Here is a 20,644-nt window from a genome sequence, read left to right on the forward strand (position 1 = left end):
CTTTTATAAAGGTGATCGCAAGGAATGAAACGATGAAAAGAAACACACTCTTGGACAAAGACAGCCTAGAAAAAGTTGACAGTCGCCTTAGCGTCCGCTAAAGAGGATTAAGGCGAAACCCTGGGCGCTCACCAGACATTAAATTACTTGACATTCTCATTCGAATGCGTTACTTCATATTTGTTTTCTCCCACCAAAGGTTTTGGGATCGAGTGCCCTAATTAACGCCATCTTAATTAAAGTAGAGTTAATTAAGCCACTCAAACCCACGACCTTCGTGGGTGGTACGATGGTGGCACCAACGCACGGTGACACTATGTGGCATGGTGGCACCATGGGCCATGGTGACTCCAGAATCTTTCGAATGCGTTTGTTACTTCCTATTGCTTTCTACCACCAAAGGTTGTTCGACTGCCACCAAAGGTCGTGGGTTCGAGTGCCTTATTAACTATATCTTAATTAAGGTTGAGTTACTGTACCAACACATGGTGGCACCTTAATTAACTTCGCCTTAAGAAACACCAAAGCTCGTGGATTCGACCATCAATGCGGGCACCATAATCAATTTTGGTGCCAGTTCATTTTCCGGACGGTCACAATTTTTACCCATGAGCCATCTAAGGCTTTCGCCTTAATAATACGATGGAAATACAGGAAGCAAATAGGCGAATGAAGAAGTGAAGAGAACAGGGAGAAAGTAAATGGAGGTTTCTGCCGAGCTGTAGGGAACGTTCAAGTGAGCAAAGACCCATCAAAATATAGTATAATCATTGCGTCCTGGATAGCATTTTGTATACAAAAGGCTACGGATTGGTTCATGAATTAGGGGGGGGGGGGGGGGGCAACTCCTCACGTCCGTGCTGGAGGGCCAACCCGCTCCTACCCTGCCAGATTCCTAAAAGCGTTAACCTAACAAGGCCGTAAAAGCCGCAACGAAGCGTGCCAGTGCCTCCGAATGAGAGGACTGCGGAGCGTTCGAAGCATCCACGCGTTTTCTCCGCTCCTTCTCTCTCTTCATCCACCTTTTTAGGCCTCACGCACTCGCATACACGTGTGCGCAACACGCGGCCGCTTTGCCGCCGCCAGACGCAGTTGGCAACTGTTTTTATGGCTACCTACTCACCTGCGATGTCATCCTTCTCCAATCTTCGCAGCTGGGCTCTGGAGTCACGTGTCATCGGAAATGCTCTCGCAGCGCTTTTATCAGCCCCCGTCACAATTCATCCCGGTAAGCGTCTGGAATATCGCCAAGGACTCCGTTGCCCTTTCCCTTCCACACCCACGTTCCTCTCCTGAAACGTTACGAAGCCCAAGTGTTCGTTTGCTCGGATCGAGCTCTTAAAACAGGTATATTTGTGGTGGTTTTCTTTGTCAGCCGTGAAAACTCCAATGAAGCCGCAGCACATCAGCCTGTGAGCCATTTATTTATTAAATGGCACTGTCCGCGCAACATGTGATCTCGCGTTTCCCCTTGTTGGTACTGCGTATGGTGATAATGTGCAGTGTCGGATGATACTTCCTTGCGTGTACCACGCCACACTTTGCTTCATTGTGCAATGTGCTACTGTACACAGTTAAAGGAGTTGACACAAGCCTATTAACCTTTTGCGGTGACTCAGGCACTTAGCTGCAATCAGAAGGTATCGTATGGCGTCGCGTGTCCACGCCGCTGGTAGCGCCATCAGTTTTTCGCTCCGTGAACTAAACACTGCAAATGGTCTCTAAGTATGCAGGAAACACCCCAAAGAAATGCAGTAAGCAGGCTAAGAATTGAACAGGCCAGCGAGTGAGTTCCATATATTTATCTGGCTTCCTAAAAAGAGCGAGTTTTCTTTCTTCCTTGCGCAGGTTTATTGAAAAAGGCGTTTTGCAATCGATAGATAAATAATATCCTTATTAGCAGCAGCAGCAACCTATATTCATGTCCACCGCAGCATGAAGGCCTCTCGCCCGCGATCTACAATTACCCTTGTCTTGCGCTTATGCGAAGTTGCGCCTACCAATTTACTTGTTTCATCACCCCATATAGCTTTCTGCCGTTCTCGACTGCCCTTCCCTTCCACCGGCACCCATTCTGTAACTCTAATGGTCCACCGGTTATCGACCCGACGCATAACATGGCCTGCCCAGCTTCATTTTAACATGATGGGGGCAAAAGGCGTAGCGCATCAGAGACAGGATACAAAAAGAACACAGACAACACACGTTTGGCGCTATGCATGTTCCGAAAGCTTAAGTAGTAGCGCCAAACGTGTGTGTTATCTGTGTTCTTCCTCTTGTGTCCTGTTTCTGATGCGCTACGCCTTTTGCCTCCATCATATCATGTTATACAAACAAGCCCCAACTGCAACGTTAGTCAACTTCATTTTAACAGCGGAGCTGTTAAAGTGGAGAGAGTGCGAGCGAAGTGGAGAGAGTGCGAAATGAGGAGAGGAGGTGCAGAAAGAGAAATATAGAGACAGACAGAGACTGCGAAAAATAAAGAAAACATAATAAAATTTCTTGGCGAGGGGGGAATGCGATACCGGGTACCTACGGTCTGAAGGGGAGCGTCATAACCACTAGGCTATACACCCATGCTTGCGGAACATGCATTTATGGGAACCATATGATTGCGTTGTACCGACGATTGTAGCACAACTTGCTATGGGTGAGAGAAAGAGAAAATGAGAGTTAGAGAGAGACACAGAATAAGAAAGAGAGAGAATAAAAGAGAGAAAGAAACAGAATGCCAGATAGAAAGAAAGAAAGAGGCGGGACTTAAACGCGGGTACTCACGGTCCGAAGGTGAGTGTCATACCCAGTAAGCTATACACCCACGCTTGCAGAGCTACGCTGTGTCACCACATTTCACACGCGTCGAACTGGCTTTTTTTTGTCTTACTATTAACTAGAATATTGGCTATCCCCGTTCGCTCTCTGATCCACACCGCCCTCTTCACACCCAACCAATTTTATCTAAGCATGCACCGGATTGCGGACTCTGAGCAAAGTGAATGTAAATTTCAACGAAGCTGATAAGGGGCCGCTCTATGTAAACGAAAACAAATTGGACACCGTAGCTTCCTTACCTATTTTAAACAATTTCATGCAACACTTCGCTTGCTAGATTGCATAGAAAATGCCAATGTATTACGGTTCCGTCTTGCCACTTAAGCTTCCCCCATTTCCCGTTTCGTATATTTCTTCCCCAGCGTCCGCTGCAATATACCTCACTAGAAAGGAGAGCTTTAAGCCCTCAATGTTATCTTCCCAAGGGCCTGCTGACAATAGCGCCATGTATGTTGCTGACGTGTCAGTGTGTCCTTTTATAAAACGCGACAAAGTGAGAAGTAGAGGGAAAAAAAGAAGAAAAAATCAATTTAGCGCCAGTGGTGCTTTTGTTTTCTCTCCCTCTCTTTCTCTATTTCTTTTTTTTCGCTTGCGAGTTATTGAACCTTCCGAGCGTAGTCTGCGCTCTCCGGCTGCTGAATGAAAAGAAATTAAAAAAAAACTCTGCACCTATTTTTTTCATACTTATAGATCATAAAATTATGGTAAAAGGCCACATATAGGTGGCCTGCGCCACTTATATGTGGCCACTTGGGTATAAAACCATGTATATAAAAAATACCAGAATAAATGAAAGCTAAAACGAACGATGAATCTAGCCATACAAAACACTGAAGAAAAAAAAAAGGACTCTGCTGACAAAAGTCTGTTGCAAAGGGTCTAAAACATATTAAAGAATAGTGAAAAACGAATGCGTTCAAGAGGTGGCGCTTTTCTGAGGATGTGAAAAGATATGAGGACTTCTTAGTGAAAAATTTTGTTAGCGCGAGATCAACTGTGTCAAAAGACAGAATATCAGCAAGGGATTCCGGCAAAACAGTGGCAAAAATACGCGCCCACTGACCATTCCCAGAGATGAGAATGGAGCACGAACTCGGCGTTCACGGAGGCAGTTACGATATGCACAACCACGGTGTATTTTGTTGCAGATCTTCATGAAAGTAATACTGTGAGTCAAATAAACGATGCACTCACCGCATTACTAGCTTCTTATGATTTTCATCACTTACAAATGTGTTTGTATTTATGTGAACCCTCCTCACCGCACAAAAAGAGAGAGAGACTATCATGTATCCATCCACAGTAGAGTCGCAGCGATATCGATGCTACTTTATCAGACGTAGGTTAACTTGTAGCAAAAGTGTGATGACGTTTTCATGACCTTGTCATGTCCTCGTGTGTAGTCTGTGAGAGTCTCGTGAGTCGTTACACATCGGCACCATTGCGCCAACCTGTTCTTGGCAAAGCTGCACCACTCATGTTGGTAAACAAAACGGGCCTTCTTGTTCGTTCGTACACATAGATGACACTCACCAATAAAATCTTTTTGATGAAATGACGACTATATAGCAAGTACAGGTATCTAGAATGATCCAATATGTTTGGTAAGGTAGAAACATTTAGGGAGAAACATTTATAAGGAAAAAGTGAGAGGGTGACCTGTTGAGCTTGTGACTTCCTTATGCAAGCTGGATTTTGGGAAAAAGAAGATGAAAACAGATGAATAAAAGAACACTCACTTGTACAACGAAACTCTCAGTTTTGGTGTATAAAACGTGCACTGAAGCAGATAATGCCAACGACTCTCTGGGCGTTCGGTCTTGCTATAATTTCTTGTTTATTTCTTACCGCTCATTCTGCATTCCTTTCTGTCACTTTCTGCATACGTGATCAGAGTTGTCTGCGGTGAGGCGGACGCACTCTCGCGACTCTTTCGCACCAAAATCCACACTTTACTTTGTCCCACACTTTGGCAGCAGCATCAACAGGAGCAGTGAGTTTCAGCTACGGCAAGCAAGAAGAAGCAGTGCACACGTGTACTGAACACCTAACGAGATCCGTTAGCGGCGGGAACGCAGAGGGCGAACGACTCAGCCAGAGACGTCGACAAGGCAGAGACACAGGAGGCGTGCAGACGGCGTCGGGCGAACCCTCAGGAGAGAGGGAGAAAAGAGAAGCACGCGGATTAGGGTTTAATGAAGAGCCAATGTTGGGATTCGAGGCAGAACCCAGCTGCGACTACACGGGAGAAAGTTCACCAGGTGACAGATCGATTTCGACAAGCACAGGGCTTCTATATAGCTTCGTGGTTGCAGGAAGCCAGTTTACGTGGTTTGTGCGAGGTCCTGGTTCCTAATTGCTTGCTCTTCTCTTTTGTTTAGTGTTTGCTTGCTTCGTTCTTTGTTGCCGCTTCAGGTCTGTTCCGCAGTTGGACGCAGCTCCTTAAGAGTGTCCTGGATGTTTTACGTTTTGGAGTGCTTGGAACCATGGGACGTGCCTTTCTGCTTGCTCATCAGCTACTGATGGTGGAACCGTTGTCAGGGTCGTTCTTCTAAATTTAATGGCTTTGTTTTATTTATTTATGTATGTACTTATTTATTTATAAATAAATATATATATATATATATAATATATATATATATATATATATATATATATAATTTTGTGTTGCGCATGTGCAAAGATAGAGCTTTGCTCTGTTGCAGCAATAAATCAGTTGGTAGTTGGCGCCTTGCGTGTGTGTATTTTTGTATTCTAAAATTTATTTCAGTGCTCGAAGATGTGTCTTAAGGCGACCGAGGGCGTTTTGGTAGTCTTATACGGTGCCTTCAATACATCTACAACTTCGGAATTTCTCCGATCCATCTTATATAAGGTGGAGTGATTTGTATATGGTTTCATCTTCATACTGTTACCGGTGCGCAAACTGCAAACGTTTTAGGCTTCCGGTTACCATCGAGAACCTCGATTAGCACAATGTTTTATCATTTTGAACGTCGCCCCAATAGACCTAATGCTTAAACATTTCCGATACGTTTATCCTAGCCCCTACACTATTTCTGCCGAATTAAACTTTGGCGAGCCTCCTAGTTGTAGAAGTTCGAAGCACGTGTCTCCTACTACTTCATTTCACTTCTATATAGAATACTGCGCCATATATGATGAAAATTATTCAAAAAGTACTGAATAACACAGAAGAAGCATGACGTGATCTCACACATAGATGGAGGCTTGAACTATTCAACCATAGCCGAGCAAGATATGTCTACGAGCTTATGGAGACAACGTTTCGGCATGGGAACATCTCCTCGTCACATAAGCTGCTTTCCTTGACGTTGTTTATATAACTTACCCTTACACCATCTATTAGTCAGTCATTGCCACAAACCTTTAAAGCTTTTAGCTTTCTTTGTGAACTAACCGCAATCTTTTGGGCCTAACCGTTTTAATTAGCCGATCCCTAAGACAGTGTATAGTTTAACACAGCGGTTTAAGCCGCGTGGTGCTACCCGTGTTACCTTTTGGTACCGAACGGTGGTACGGTTATAAGGGGAGCGTTCTCACATTATTCCCTTGTGACAGCTAGCGTTTTGAGACGCCAAATAGTAATTGAGACGCTGAGCCTCAGGTCGAGAACGCGCAGCGTGCCAAACGACGTGGTCGTTTGGCACGCTGCGCCTTTGGTCGCAAAGAGTGCTCGGGGTTCCGAACTAGTAATTCAAAGGTGGCACATCTCCCGCGTATGGGTAAGACATGGTGGTAAGGGGAGCGCCACTCATAAAATAAAATCACCACATATCCACGAAGTGAATGATGATGAGTGGGCGAAGCACCGGGGGCTCATTCGGGTAACCGTGTATCCCCCGTATATGTATAAATATTTATGTTAATGTATAAGTACATATGTATATATTGTATACATAGATATGTATGTGTACACACAGACACACATATATTTATATATATACATATCTATATATAATGTACATGTGTACAGTATATACATCGCTTATATAGCCCTTGTGCACCGCAGCGCCCCTAGCGGTCCAGACCTACGGACAACGGACGACGGGGGAGAAGGCTCGGCCCTAAGGGGCTTCGCCCCTAAAAAGAAAGTCACAGGCCTGCGCGGCACACGCAGCACAGTCACAGCGTAAGCTGGTGGAGCAGCTCAAGAGTAGCTCCAATTTCGGCACCACGCACAACAGGATCTTCGCGGCACTCTGTACGCCTCGTTTTTACGAAAATGATCTGAACTTTGCGCCCGGCGTCGATGGCGAGCTGCGGCTTGTAGTGCTCTCTCCCCTGTACTCTGCTGAGCCCGATCAAGCCTTGCAACTACAAGTTACATGTCGGGCGCGCTGCGTTTGCAGGCACCTTAACTAGATGGCGCCACCATACTGGCGGAGGCTCGGCAGCTCGGGAGCGCGTTGATTGCGCGCCTGCTCTAAATCCCATAACGTCGTCTGCGCCTGCAGACGCTGCGTTTGCAGGCATCTTACCTAGATGGCGCCACTATACTGGCGGAGGCTCGAGTCGTCTTACCCTGCGTTTGCCTTAGGGTATTTTCGGCGGCCCGATAGCAAGCGCTTGCGTGGCTCAGTGGTGGAGTATCCAGCTCCCACGCAGCGGGCGCGGGATCGATCCCGGAGAGAATCGGGTACTTTTTTCGCGTTTCCGGCGATAGCGGTTACGCGGCCGCCGGCGGCGGAATCATCGCGACCCGAAACTGCTATTGGAATGAGCCCATAACAGCTTATGCTGTAAAACATAGTGCAACACGGTGTCACAGATAACCTCCTCCTAAAGCAAGCTAAACACATTCTTGGATAGCGACTGGGGTTGTTGGTTAAGAGTTTTTAACAGCGAAGCTGTTTAAGCCAGCCATAATTTGTGGTGCGTATCAAGAAACTGCCAACAAATAAAATAAAGTAAACTTACTTGCCGCGGCAGGATTAGAACCCGCGTACTCCCGGTCCCAAAGTGAGCATCGTGACCAGTAGGCTATATAGCCACGCTAGCAGAAAATGCATTTATGTGAACCATATGATTGCGTTCGAGCGTCGTCGTCTTCGTCCACAGCTGGCGCGTTCGCAGATAGAGAGACGCATTCACGGAGCGGGTCTCCTGGAACGCGGTGTCGGCATTGGAACACGGTGTCGGTGTTGCAAGCTGCGCTATGCAACGCGCAGTGACGGCCGTAAGTCCGAGACGTGCGAAAAGAAATTATCATCATCATGAGTAATAAGATGAAAAGTTCGCGCACACTTCCGGAAAATGCTGAGCTATGATCGCCCAGCTTCGCTGTTGCAAGCGTTGCGCGGCTGAGTGCAAGGTTAAGCGTTTTTTTTTTTTGTCAGCCATGATTATTATTGCGCTCGTCAAGAAGGCGATCGAGCAGACACGTGGAACCCCTGAGAGCAAAGGCACTGAATGGTATGGGTTATATGCTTGGAGACGTATTTTTTTTAGATTTCTTTGTCGTCGTGACTCTGATACTGCCATAATTTAAGTAAATTGCGTTTCATGCGAGCCAAGGTTTCGGCACGACAGTTTCGTAGAAGAGGAATTTCTACGGCACAGCAGAGGCCACGCATCGCAAGGCATCACGGTCGCGGAAGCGTCTCATGTGCCCGTGCAGAAGATACTGGCGGACCTGAAGAGGGTACGGTGCGGTGGGGAACGGGAAACAGCTTTCTTTGCAGACGTGCGAATCCTTTCCAGCTTAGCAGTCACATGTCGACGCGAAACCCTCGTCGCCTGCTAATCTCGGCTCATGCACCCCCACTGGATCTCACGCCTCGTCCGGACACATTAGTCTCTTGCGGACATCAGAGATGGTGCACGAGAGAGAAACCTGAGAAGCACGGGAGGATGCACCCATCTCCTTCCCAGCACAGATTGTGCACCTTTCACGTCTCTTCCGTGTCTTCGCTGTCCTGAAAGTAGCAACACCGAAAACGGTTTCGACTTGCAAACGCGTGCTTGCTAGCCTTTCTCCAGCTCAACCCTCGTATTCAGGCATGCTTCTTAACTTGAAGCCCACGCTTGACTTGATTTAAATGAAGCCTGTCGTGAACGCACTGAAGGAAACGAAATGAGCAGCTTGGGCACGTTAACGCCAGGCGTCATTTATATCCAGGCAAGCATGGGCTTCAAGTTAAGCTGCATTTCTGAATACTGGGTAACTGCTCATCCTTGTGTGAAAGCTCGACGTGCTAGATTTTTTTTCGTTTTGTGTCTGTGTATGTGTGTGCGTGTGTCTGTGTGTGTGCGAGCGTGTGCGTGTGCGCGCGCACGCGCGTGTGTGTGTGTGGAGGGGGGGGGGGCGTTTTAATTCCCTGTGCTGGAACTATGGCAGGACGGTTTCAAATTCTTTTGTTGTCCGTCCTCAAAAAATAATTGAATTCCGTGATCTTGCGTGTTAAAACTCCACTGTGATTATGAAGCAGGCCATGGGGGCGGACTCCGGAATAACTTTGATGACATGAAGTTATTTACCGAGCAACCAAGGCAGGATATACACGGCCGTTTTTTTTTTTTGCATTTCGCCCCCATTTGCATTACATTTCGCATCCAGGGACGGGATTTCATCCCGCGCCCTTGGGCTTAGAAGCGCAACATCGAAGCCACTACCCCACCACGGCAGGTGCTCAACAAATAAAAGAAATGCATTATAATACAAAACAAATAAAGAAAGGAACAAAAACAAACAAACAAACAAATGAGAAACGTTCATAAAATTAATTTGCAAGAGGGGCATAAAATGCACTCAGTAGCTCATAGAATCATAAGAAAATGGACACCCACGATATTAGTCTGTTGCTTTTTCTACTAGAAGGTTTTGCACCTACTTGTTGCTTCTTAATTCTCCCGCACCAAAAAGTAAAGCGTAAGACTAATTCGCCGATGAAAAGGTCGCGCGACACGTGCACGCATGGAAAGAATATGGCGTGCAAACGCAAGAAATCAGTATAAAAAGTGCTCTGCACGGAAAGCTATGAGGCGAGGAAGATTCATCTGCTGTTCTTCTTTTCTTTCCTCATTATGTTTATTTCTTTGCTTTCATTCCTCTTTTGCTGCTATCCTCTATTCCATGTGCGCTCCGTCTCAAAAATGCTCCTTGAGGCGGAATTGATCCGCTCTCCTAATGGCCAACTGCGGGCCTTAATCAGCATTAAAACCACCGCCGAGCACCGCGGCAGCCGCCAGTGTCAAGTTCAGTGCGCGATCTCTGAAGGCAATAAGAGAAAGTGCCTCGCGGCCACCCACAGGGTCTCAAGTACGCCTAATCTTCTTGGAAAGAAGTCGGAAAAATCGTATCTCTATGAGAAGATGAAAGAAAATAAAGAAAGAAATGAACAAAAGGGGGAACATGACGGAAGCCAGATGAATGTGAAAAAATAAAATAGTAAAAGCGATACAGCGAAGCAGGCCTCCTCAGAAAAGTGTTTCTCCAGGGGACTGCCATGATAAATGATCGACCAGTACGGTTAGGACTCTGTAGCATGCACTGACTAGAAAGGAAGAAAAGAGAAAGATGTGAGAAGTCAGCTCAATATTCCAGGCGAAATAAAATGTCATCTGAAAAATATGGGGTAGTAGAAAGGGGCGGGGATTAAGAAGAACAATTTTACCATCAAAACACCTATATAAATGTCGGCCTCTCCCGGCTTTCTAGAATCGCACGAAAACGAGACCATGAATGAACATGAAATGAAAAATAAATAGCGAGGAACGAATTGGGGCCGGCCTAAAAGAGACTGCAAGTGGTGGCCATACAATACGCGTAAACGTTCGCAGGCCGGGAAGCCCAGTAAAGCCGGGGGCTATACAAGAAGCATTTCTCACAGAAAGGGCATTTTCTTTTCCTATTCAGGTTCTTCGCTGCCTTACTCTAACTTCTCCCCATCTTCATTCTGCCCTCTACATAGATGTTGAAACGTCGACAGAGAAGCGTACGACGGCAGCCCGAGTCAGTGACCTAGCCAGAGTGGCAAGCTATACTACAGAGAATACATTGTTCCGTCGTCGTGTTTGGCGGACAAAGACCAAATCTGCTTCTCAATAGAAGGGCCGACGAGGCACAACGTGGTGACGCCGTTTGCTATTCGCTATCGGTAAAGAGGCTTTGAGAGCATCCGTCCGTTTGAAAATTCGAGAGCAATATTGGCATCACCTCTCCAGTATCTTTATAGTTATGAAATGAAAAATAAATAATGTGAGCGCAGCGTTATTGCATTGAGTCCGTATGATTGTTTCCGGCATGATTATTTAAATTGAAATCGTAATTAGAAGACAAGCGCTTGCTGAAATCTCTTAGGGAAACGCTAATAAAAGTAACGCAAACGAAATAAAACGCCGATCAAATTTGCAGTCTCCCCACTGATTCATCGATTTAAGTTCTTTGATCTACAGCATCTCACGAGAATGCAGGTCTTTTTTTTCATTTATTATTATTATTCTGCGTTATTTCTTATTTTGTGTTAGACTATATACCAACCAAGTGACCGAAAGACGTGCATGTCGAGAGCCCCAAGGAGACAAAGTTAGAATTGAAGGGCGCTTATTTACCAAAAAGTCGCACTTTCATCATAAGTGCGAAGCACTCACAGCACTATCAAAGTATTAGGCATTTACAGAAAGTAAAGTTTGTAGTTTTATTGGCCGTACAAATCGCAGTAACCATTCGCTACTAAACAAGCATTGTGTCACACCCGCGCGGACACACATGAACGGATCTCATTCGATGACGGATCTCACACACTTTCACAACCCTATAGCGTGACAAAGAGCGCCGGCAGCGGGGAGCGAACACTTCGTGCGGCCGCTCGCTTCGCCGTGTCACCTAAACGTAGATTACGCGACCCCCAACACCAGGTATGCGGGAAGACAGCGCGCATGAACCGTCTCGGCTCGTTCTTTGCTCGGCACCGGCCGTAAGGGCGCCTCCAACATACGACACGCTGGCCGCGTATGCGGTCAGCCACACGGTAAGCCATGAATAACAGCGTGCCAGTCGCGCTCTCAGTCGCGTGACCTCCACCATAGAACGCGCGGAAAGACGGCGCACATCAAGCCGCTATTCTTTTCGGCCCACGTACTCTCACACCCACAGCATACGGCGCGCGGGCCGCCCCTTCTTATTAATGCGAAAGCATTATATGGCTCATGAGGTGGAAAATCCGGCGTTGGCGTGACCACGATGGTCCAAAAAGTCAAGTGAGCCCAAATGAGCTAATGTGGATTATAAGGCGAAGTTAAGACAGGTTTATTTAAGATAGAGTTCATTACGGCCCTCGAACCCACGACAATTGGTGGGAGTCCAACCCACGATATTTGGTGTTAATTAAGGCGAATTTCATTAAAGCACAGTTAAGACAGAGTTAATGAAGGCACTCGAACCCACGACCTTTGGTGTTCGCAATGCATTCGCATTCATCCACGAAGGGATAACTAAGAGCCCCTTGAATTATTTGAACTTGGAATTTATAGCAACGTCTCGGCGATGGCGAAAGTTAGCCTGGGGTGCCCATATAATTGCTATCGCAATAATAGCTAAATCAATACAACTCCACAGAGGACTGAAAACAAAGTAAGGTAGAACACAATCAAGGAGGTCGTACTTACAAGCACTGCAATTCGTAGCACCGGAAGATGAGAAACAAGTCAAACATTTTTGTAAAGACTCCCGCTGCTGTTAAACCGACAAAGGCTGTATAGTAACATCGTAAATGCAGTAAATTCGTCAAACTTCAATTTAACGAAGCATGAGTGCGAAATTGCGGAGGAGTGTTAGTAGGCATGGCCGATGAAAGCAAGTTATTGCCCTAAATAATAACTACCACTGTTCATCCTCTTTTGTATGAGTGCTCTGTAAAACACTTGACAACTGCCGGGAAACGTCGGTTATCTTCAGTCACGCATCAACATTTTTAAATCATGGTTTCGTGATTTAAAAGAAAATATAAATAAAAGAAAATACCAATAAAAGGACCACGAAGGAAGATTGGGACCGAGCTCTAAGCAGCTCGGACCTTGAAGCACAGCTCTGGGCTGTCCATCGGGCCCGCGACGGGGCGGATGGGCAAGGCCTCTCTGTCCCGACGTGGGAGCGGCCCGCTGCGCGCTAATCGCGCGCACCGAAGGACCTCAATAAAGTTATTCATCCATCCGTCCATCCATGGTTTCGTAGCCATCCATTGATGGTTTCGCGATTGCGATAGCCGAGCCTTCGGTAGCCTATTTTTCCGCAGTCTTATTATTTAACTAACAATGACGGTAGTACGACAGATTTTCTCCGCGTAAAATTTGCAATGATTTTTTTTATTCTGTAACTGCAGCGCCAAGATATAATGTGAATGTTGTGCAAACGTGATGCTCTAAGTATACTTTAAAAGGCACAGCAAATATATGCCAAAAAAGTAAGTGTGACTGCATCTCACAACAAAAGCATTCGCTTTCCCGCAGTAGATTCGTGTCTGAAGCAGGCTCTAATATACGGAGGCCACGGGACAGAGCCAGTACCCGTACCCTAAATATACAAAGCTACGCTCGCTTAATCTATCCTTGCATTGTTCTCCCCTCTCTCTCTCTCTCTCTCTCTCTCTCTATATATATATATATATATATATATATATATATATATATATGCGCTCACGTCAAATGCGTCACAAATGGCGTCGGTATCGTAATGTTACTGTTTCAGCGACAAAATTTATTATTTGAGTTATCACGAGCATTCTAGGGATTAAACAGGGTGGTGAACACAATAGGTGATATCCCTAATCCCTAACCTGTATGCCACAGGGGGCATTGGTCCGCGGTTATTTGGGTCGGAGAAGCGTGCGAGACCCGCTTTACTTGGAAAAGTGATACCAGTTATAAATTGAAAATCTTGCTTTTCTGACGCAGCTGTGGTTATAACTGAATGCATATACGGTTAGTTTACCTGTGGGTACTATGTTTTCTTGAATTGTTACAAGAAGCAAAGATCGAAAGAAAAAATGAACTAGAGCTCTCACTTCCACGAACATTCCCCTAGATATATTCCCCTAGAAATAACCTATTGCGAAATGACGCGGTTGGTTACTAGACATACAGCGTTTCTTATTAAGTCGAAAGCCTTATATGTCTCATCGTTCAGTCGACCTTCAGCGCCCTTGAGCGAAAACCGTGTCGGCGAAGTGCAATAGTACATGATGACGACTCGGTGCAGTAATTTACTTACTACACCGACCCCACATTGTGTCTTACCTATATTTTCGATTTGTTGCGTGTCTCACGCAACAATTGTGATGGTGTGTGGGAAATATTCTTCGTGGCCCAGTGAGTTAGATACATTCATGGTTAAAAGTATCGCATAAAGACGCAATCGCAAGAAAGGAAACTGTGACAAGGGTTTGTCTCTGTGTCCCTGTGATTCTTTTTTGACCACAAACACCTCTATACGGTGTTGCGTTTATCCACAAAGTGAAAGTTTCTGCGTATAGGGCTTATTCGAAGCACTAGCCGCACTGTTCTTCCAGATCGGGGGTTGCATTACGCGGACTTCAGTTTAGCCTGCGTGTTTGTCTGCCGTTATCGCATTTCGACTTAGTCTGCTTCTGTTCTTTGCCTTGGCAAGTGATCTCGGTTCAGCCCCGCCAGGAACGTGCGTTGAGACAACATAGACTGTCTGTGGGTGCAGGTGCATCATATTTCTAAAAAAAAGGATACGCTAAATAAATAGAAGAGCGCGTATCTGGCCTATACGGGGTTCAAGGAATCTAGGGCGCTATAACGTAAAACGATTCCAAACTGTTTTGATTCCAAACTCCTGACGTCAAATTTACGTAACCACCGACGAAAGCATCGGGCGGTGACCCGCCGCGTTGTCTGAACAACCCAGTCAAACACTCTCCTCGTTTATAGGAGGTCACCTTTGTTCGCTTTCAAAACCAATAACATTGTCTACACTCAGTGGTTTTTCTTATCTAATTGGCTGACAAAAGGCAAGGAGCACGCTCTAGTGGAGAGGGTTTCGATGGGGCCGAGCCAGCACAGTGAAAATAGATAACCGCATGAAGAGGGTGGCGCCGGCTTCTCCGATTGGTCCGCTTCGCCTTACTTAGCTTGCGGTGGCTGGTCGAAAATCGCGGTGGCGTGCAACGGAAGGATAAGAATGCCGCTAAAGCGGATCCTCAGCAAGGAAGAGTTGGCAGAGCGATGTCGTATGCATGCCGAAAGGGCTCGATAACGTTTTACTGCCACGCAAGGAGGTTTATCATGCGCAAATAAATACATGCTCACCGGAAGCTGCGAGTAGCGAGGGCCTGAGCGATCGCCGGGCAGCCATCTTCTATTCCTTTCGGAACGGGGCAGTCTGTGGCTATTCAGAACAATTTTCAGTTTTGTTCGGCATTTTAAGGCATTTTTTTCCGCGTACACGTCACTTTGACGTGGTGAGTTTTCGTGGCTTTGTGAGGTCGCGTGGCAGATAGACGAAGTGGGCGTAGGAACATTGGACCAATAGCAGAGGGCTAATGGTGAAAAGAAGACGAATCAGGAATGATTATTTTTCTTTTGTGTGGTTTAATCATGCATAAACAGTGAGTACACGTTATATCAGATGGGGAGCTATCGCGGTTTTCGTGACGTCGCGTGACAGACAGGCGAAGTTAGGAGTATAGAGTGGCCCGAAAATGTTTTGACCAATCGTGGAGGCTGATTGCAGAAATTGGAATCAAAGCAGTTTGGAATCATTTAACGTTATAGCGCCTCTAGAATGGATATTCACCAACTTTCGATCCCAACAGCATGGTGATGCAAGCCGCCGCTTCATGCCGTTGAAAGAAAACTAAATGTCTGCATCGCTCAGTGTTACCAAGTGGCTCACCGGAGACAGTGACGAGATTCCTCAAACATTTGCAGGTGATTGTGTTGTTAGAACTTGTACGAGTCGCACACTATTAAAAAAAACATTTCGCTAAATTGAAATTGTGAGGCAGCGGGCATGCTGTGAGGCCTTAGGATAAACGCACAAGATGTCGGGTCACGAAGCGCACATTGCTTCACTCAGGAGGCCTCGAAGGCCACTTAACCTCAGTGACATGTAAACATCAAAGGCCATTCGTCACTGCTGCCTGTAAGCATCCTTATACTTTCATGGAAGCCATACATTTCACCATGAAAAAAAATGTTTTGGCGTCAATCACGATGGCTTTATAATTATGGCGTTACGCTGATGAACACAAGGTCACAGGTTGGATTCCAAGATGTGGAGGCCGTATATTAAAGGAGACAGAGCCAGGAACGCTCGTGTAATTAGATTTAGGTGATGGGTAAAGCTGGTGTCGACCACGGTGGTCGAAAATATTTCTGAAAAACACAACGATGTCCCTCACGGCCCCTGCACATTGTTGCGTGAGGACTTCAAACTGCATAATTTTATTTGAGCCGCTTTAGTGGCGTAGCGACGGGCCTCGTAATGCGGTACCGCACCCTTGAACGACTTGAAGCGTTGTCAGAGTCAATTGTGAAAAAAGATAGCAAGGAAAAGCAAGCATAACACCCTTGTGTCTTCTCTTTCGAAGAGAAACAACCTCTGCTCAAATAACCCTAGTAAGAACACTGTCGAACCGAAATAACACGCATGACGAGGTAGCTTGCGAACGCCAAATCACTAGTTTAGTAATGTAAGTGTCACTGCACAGGTTTTCGCTGACTCAGTGTTCAAGCTATTACTTTGTCTAGAGGTTCACGCAAATGAACAAGGGGACGAGATCCGAATGCGAGGATCCAATGACCACCTCGACAGGAGTTCGATGCAAGAAATAGTTCGATGCAAAAACAAGAGGACGATGCAAGAAATAATTGGAAAGAAGTGGGATTGTGGATGCCCCAATTAACAAACTCAGTATTGTCTTCAATCAGTGTTACACAAATGGCCGTGCCGAGAAGTAGAGAGCTGAAAGAGGACATAAGTCCCTCGTCGCATTCGATGCCGCCGGTACCGGCACCAACCTTGTTAAATCCAACGCGTGCCACTGCTGCTGCTAGTGACACTTAACCCGGAGTCAAGTGAGAGAACACTAACCAACTGGCGCTTCCTTTCACTCAACGCTGTACTTTTTTTTTTCTGTACCAGCATGCGGCGTGTCTCTTCAGATGCATCGGCGCTAGCAAATCGATGTCCCCAGTGTGGATATGCGCCTCCCTCGGGTTTTGCTTTTAATGCACGGCAAAAAAGGGAAAGCAAAAACAACAAATAAATAAAATGCACCATATGGACAACGCGACAAGCTCTAGCTTTGTCGAGAAACACTATTGCTGCAGATTCTTGATTTCGAGGAAGGTGTTTGAAAAAAGAATGACGTTTTTCAGCACCTGCATTCTGGAGCCTACGCTCGAGAGAAATCGAAAACTGGATCCCAAAGCACTGGCGCCACTTGTTGTCGTGGAACAAAGAAGCGAGCAAAAATATTTGTACATGACATGTAGCGACGATGCCTCGGTAACGTGAGGGAATGATGCTGCTGCTGCTTTTGCTTGTTTTTGATATTTCTGTGTGTGTGCGTGCAAGCAATACGACTTGTATGAAAACCTAAAGACTGGAAGTGTAATTTTTATGCTAGCAGACTGGGAAAATAACGTGTAAGATGCATTTTGAGAGTCCGAGGCGGAAGTGGTGAACACAGACGAAGTAAAGAGAAAAGAACGAGTAACGACCGACTTTTGAAGTGGAGTTTGAAAGCCGAACTCATGTGCTACCGAATAATTCTACCCGAATCTTAAAAAAATAGAAAAAAAGATCAGTGTTCGATTTGCGCATTTCACGGTTTCCTTAGATGTGCAGCGAATGAGCGAACGTCATAGGAATAAGGACAGGAGTGCGGGTACCATAAAGAGTCGTTGTCGAACAACCAAAATGGAAGGCTCAAATTCACGCTCAGCTCTGTATGTACACATACTTGTCGCGAATGTACCATTGCGATGTTGGAAAAGAATGCGTAAAAAAGGTGCTTGATGCAGAAGGAAAGAGCTCCCGTTCATCATAGTAAAGAATGGCGTTTGATTGCTTGCTTTTTTTTTTTTTTTTTTTTGAGGCAGTCCATGTAATACATACTTTCTATTAACGTACATCGTAAACAGTTTCTGTCCGTTTTATGAACTCGATTCATTTTGTGACTTTCGCATGCCACAAAACGTGATTCGAAAAAATAAAGCGTTCTTTCAACGCATCAGATCAGCGTGGTCTACACGAAATATTTACATAAAGACTTCAGTTGTCGCACTCCCCGATGTGTTCCAGGTGCAAGGCTCGTGAGGACTTGCTGCGTGTTTTATATAACTGTACATACTCGTCATGACTGATTATATATATTTGAAGACTGTGCTGTACTATGTACCGGGGCTCAAATTTGAAACTTCGCGGTATTCTTGGCACGTGGTGGAGAACCACCTGCGTGTTGCGTGCAACAAAAGGGCTTCTAGTATTCTTGAAAACAACAGAGCTTACTGAGATTGTTTTCACACATTTAGTGTGTCTAATCGTGTCCGTGGATGTAAGTGCCATCTGTGTGTTTTGTAATGATTATGTATATCATACTTATTCCCAACGCAGGAAGTAGCATTCCAGCCCGTCAGCGTGGTAAACGTCTCCAGCTCTTCATTGAAGTCAGGATTACTCTCTTTGAAACTAGAGAGGCAAAGCTTCACCGTTTCTTCCCCCAGAAAATATAGTTAAGCTTGGATCTTCTCAGTGAAAAAAAATAATCAAAGCAGTGGAGAACAATGACCAAACAAACTAATGAGTATCTTATTATTAGGACTTTGTGAGGGAAAGTTAGAGCATTGTTTCAAGCGTAGCCATTCCACGGCTGTCCTCCCTCGCGCAAGGCGCGTAACGCAGCCTAATTTGGGTGCGATCCATTAGTGTCTGGTAGGCCAGCGCCTCATTAGCAATGCATTCATATTCCGAAGGCTATTCATCGGATCGAAGTTGTAGTTGCAATAAAAAGTGGATCGAATTGAGAATTTTTTGGACGGCCTATCCATATGCGAGTAGAAGCGAAATTAACGTAGAACTAGGACACGCAGTTGATATAGTTTTACATGCTAATTAAGGCTGGGGGTAAAGAAAAAACGGGGACATATGGCCACCGCATAACGTGCTTCAGTGCTTCACTTTATTACACGTTTTTAAAACCAATAACAAGGAACATCTAACTATTTTTGTAGGCCATCGTTCATATGAAAGGTGCTAAGTCTAATTTTTGAGAAGATAAAAGACAGGCAGTGTTTTTGTCACAGGCCAGTCTTTCCTGCCTGTAATAATCATGGCTCTACAGAATATGACACATATATTGCATTTTTCTCTCTGCTGTAGGCGTAGAGTGGGCGTACAGTATTGATCTCCAGTGACTTAGACATGGCTGATGATCACCACATGAAAAAGCTGTGCGCAATACCGTGACAATTACGTTATAGAGAGAATGTAAATAGTACATCCGGCCTGCTTGTGGTTGAGGATATATCTCTACATACTCTATTAAAGCACGTTCACGGTACAAACTTCTATTGACAAGCGACAAGAAAAGTACGACATCAAGAGAGTATAATGCTGAGATTTACGTTTCAAGAGAAAATGGCTGCTTTGCAGCGACATGAAAGCATTGCTGGAAAGCACGTTTGTAGAGCCTGCCTAATCGCACAATCGATGGTATCACCTCATGAACATGCATGCAACAAAGCAATACAAGAACTAATCGCAGATATTTTGCCAAAGGGATGATCCAAGCGCCAGTCAAGTCACTTTACCAAGATTTGAAATTAAATTCAAGGATTTTACGCGCCAGAACCATGACATGATTATGAGGCACGCTCTAGTGGGGGACTCTTGATTAATTTTGACCACCCGGGGAATTTTAACGTACACCTAAATCTAAGTACACAAGCCTTTTCACATTTAGCTGCACTTTACCCGTATCTTGAAGGAAGCCTTCATTGCGCTGCATACAAAATGAGCGAACTTTTAAAATTTTATTTCTAGAAAACAATGAGCCGCCATACAAGCTTTTAGTCGTGAACACTCGTGCCTTTATTTTGCAGTTCCGTTTATTAGAAAAATTCTGCGACCGGCCTTGCATGAAGAATTGTTTCCCTAGATGTGGGCGCAAAATAAAACCAGTTTCAAGGACCTCAGTTGAACGAATCATTTCCAGTGATGAAGGAGAATGAGAACACGCTCGTTATATCAGTATCCTAAATACGAACATAAGTGACATTTACCAAAACAACGGATGAAAGCATTTTGAAAATGAGTAAATAAGAATGTTACAAGTGGCGACACAGAAACACAAAAAGCTCTACATGAAGCCGTGGGCGCTTCCGTTCGTGAACATTCGCTCAAACGAAGCTAGTGCGATACCAGTCACGTGAACATTTAATTGGTCTCACGTTTCTAAAAGCCATCGCAGTCACGTTTTCAGCGAACGGCGCCGAGGTTTCATCGATCCAACATGGAAAACTGTGTCAGGTGTGTTCCCATTCCCGGCAAGTATAGTACGTGTTTGCAAAGCAGAACAGCTTTTACATCGTCACAGTCAACTTCATTTTCACTTCTCGGATTTACAGAGTTCCCGCAGTGCCAGCGTCTGGTTTAGGTAACTTGGAGATACGTTCCACTTTTAAATTCGAAGCATTTCTTGGCGAACATTTGCTACTTTGAGCGTATCTAGCCGCCTACGACTTAGTGCTCTCGTGGTCGTTTCGTTAACTTGGTATGTACCAAAATTGGCATACTATGACAAGAGTATATGACGAACATAAA

Source organism: Dermacentor silvarum, chromosome 2 (genome assembly GCF_013339745.2).
Source record: "Dermacentor silvarum isolate Dsil-2018 chromosome 2, BIME_Dsil_1.4, whole genome shotgun sequence".
Taxonomy (NCBI): domain Eukaryota; kingdom Metazoa; phylum Arthropoda; class Arachnida; order Ixodida; family Ixodidae; genus Dermacentor; species Dermacentor silvarum.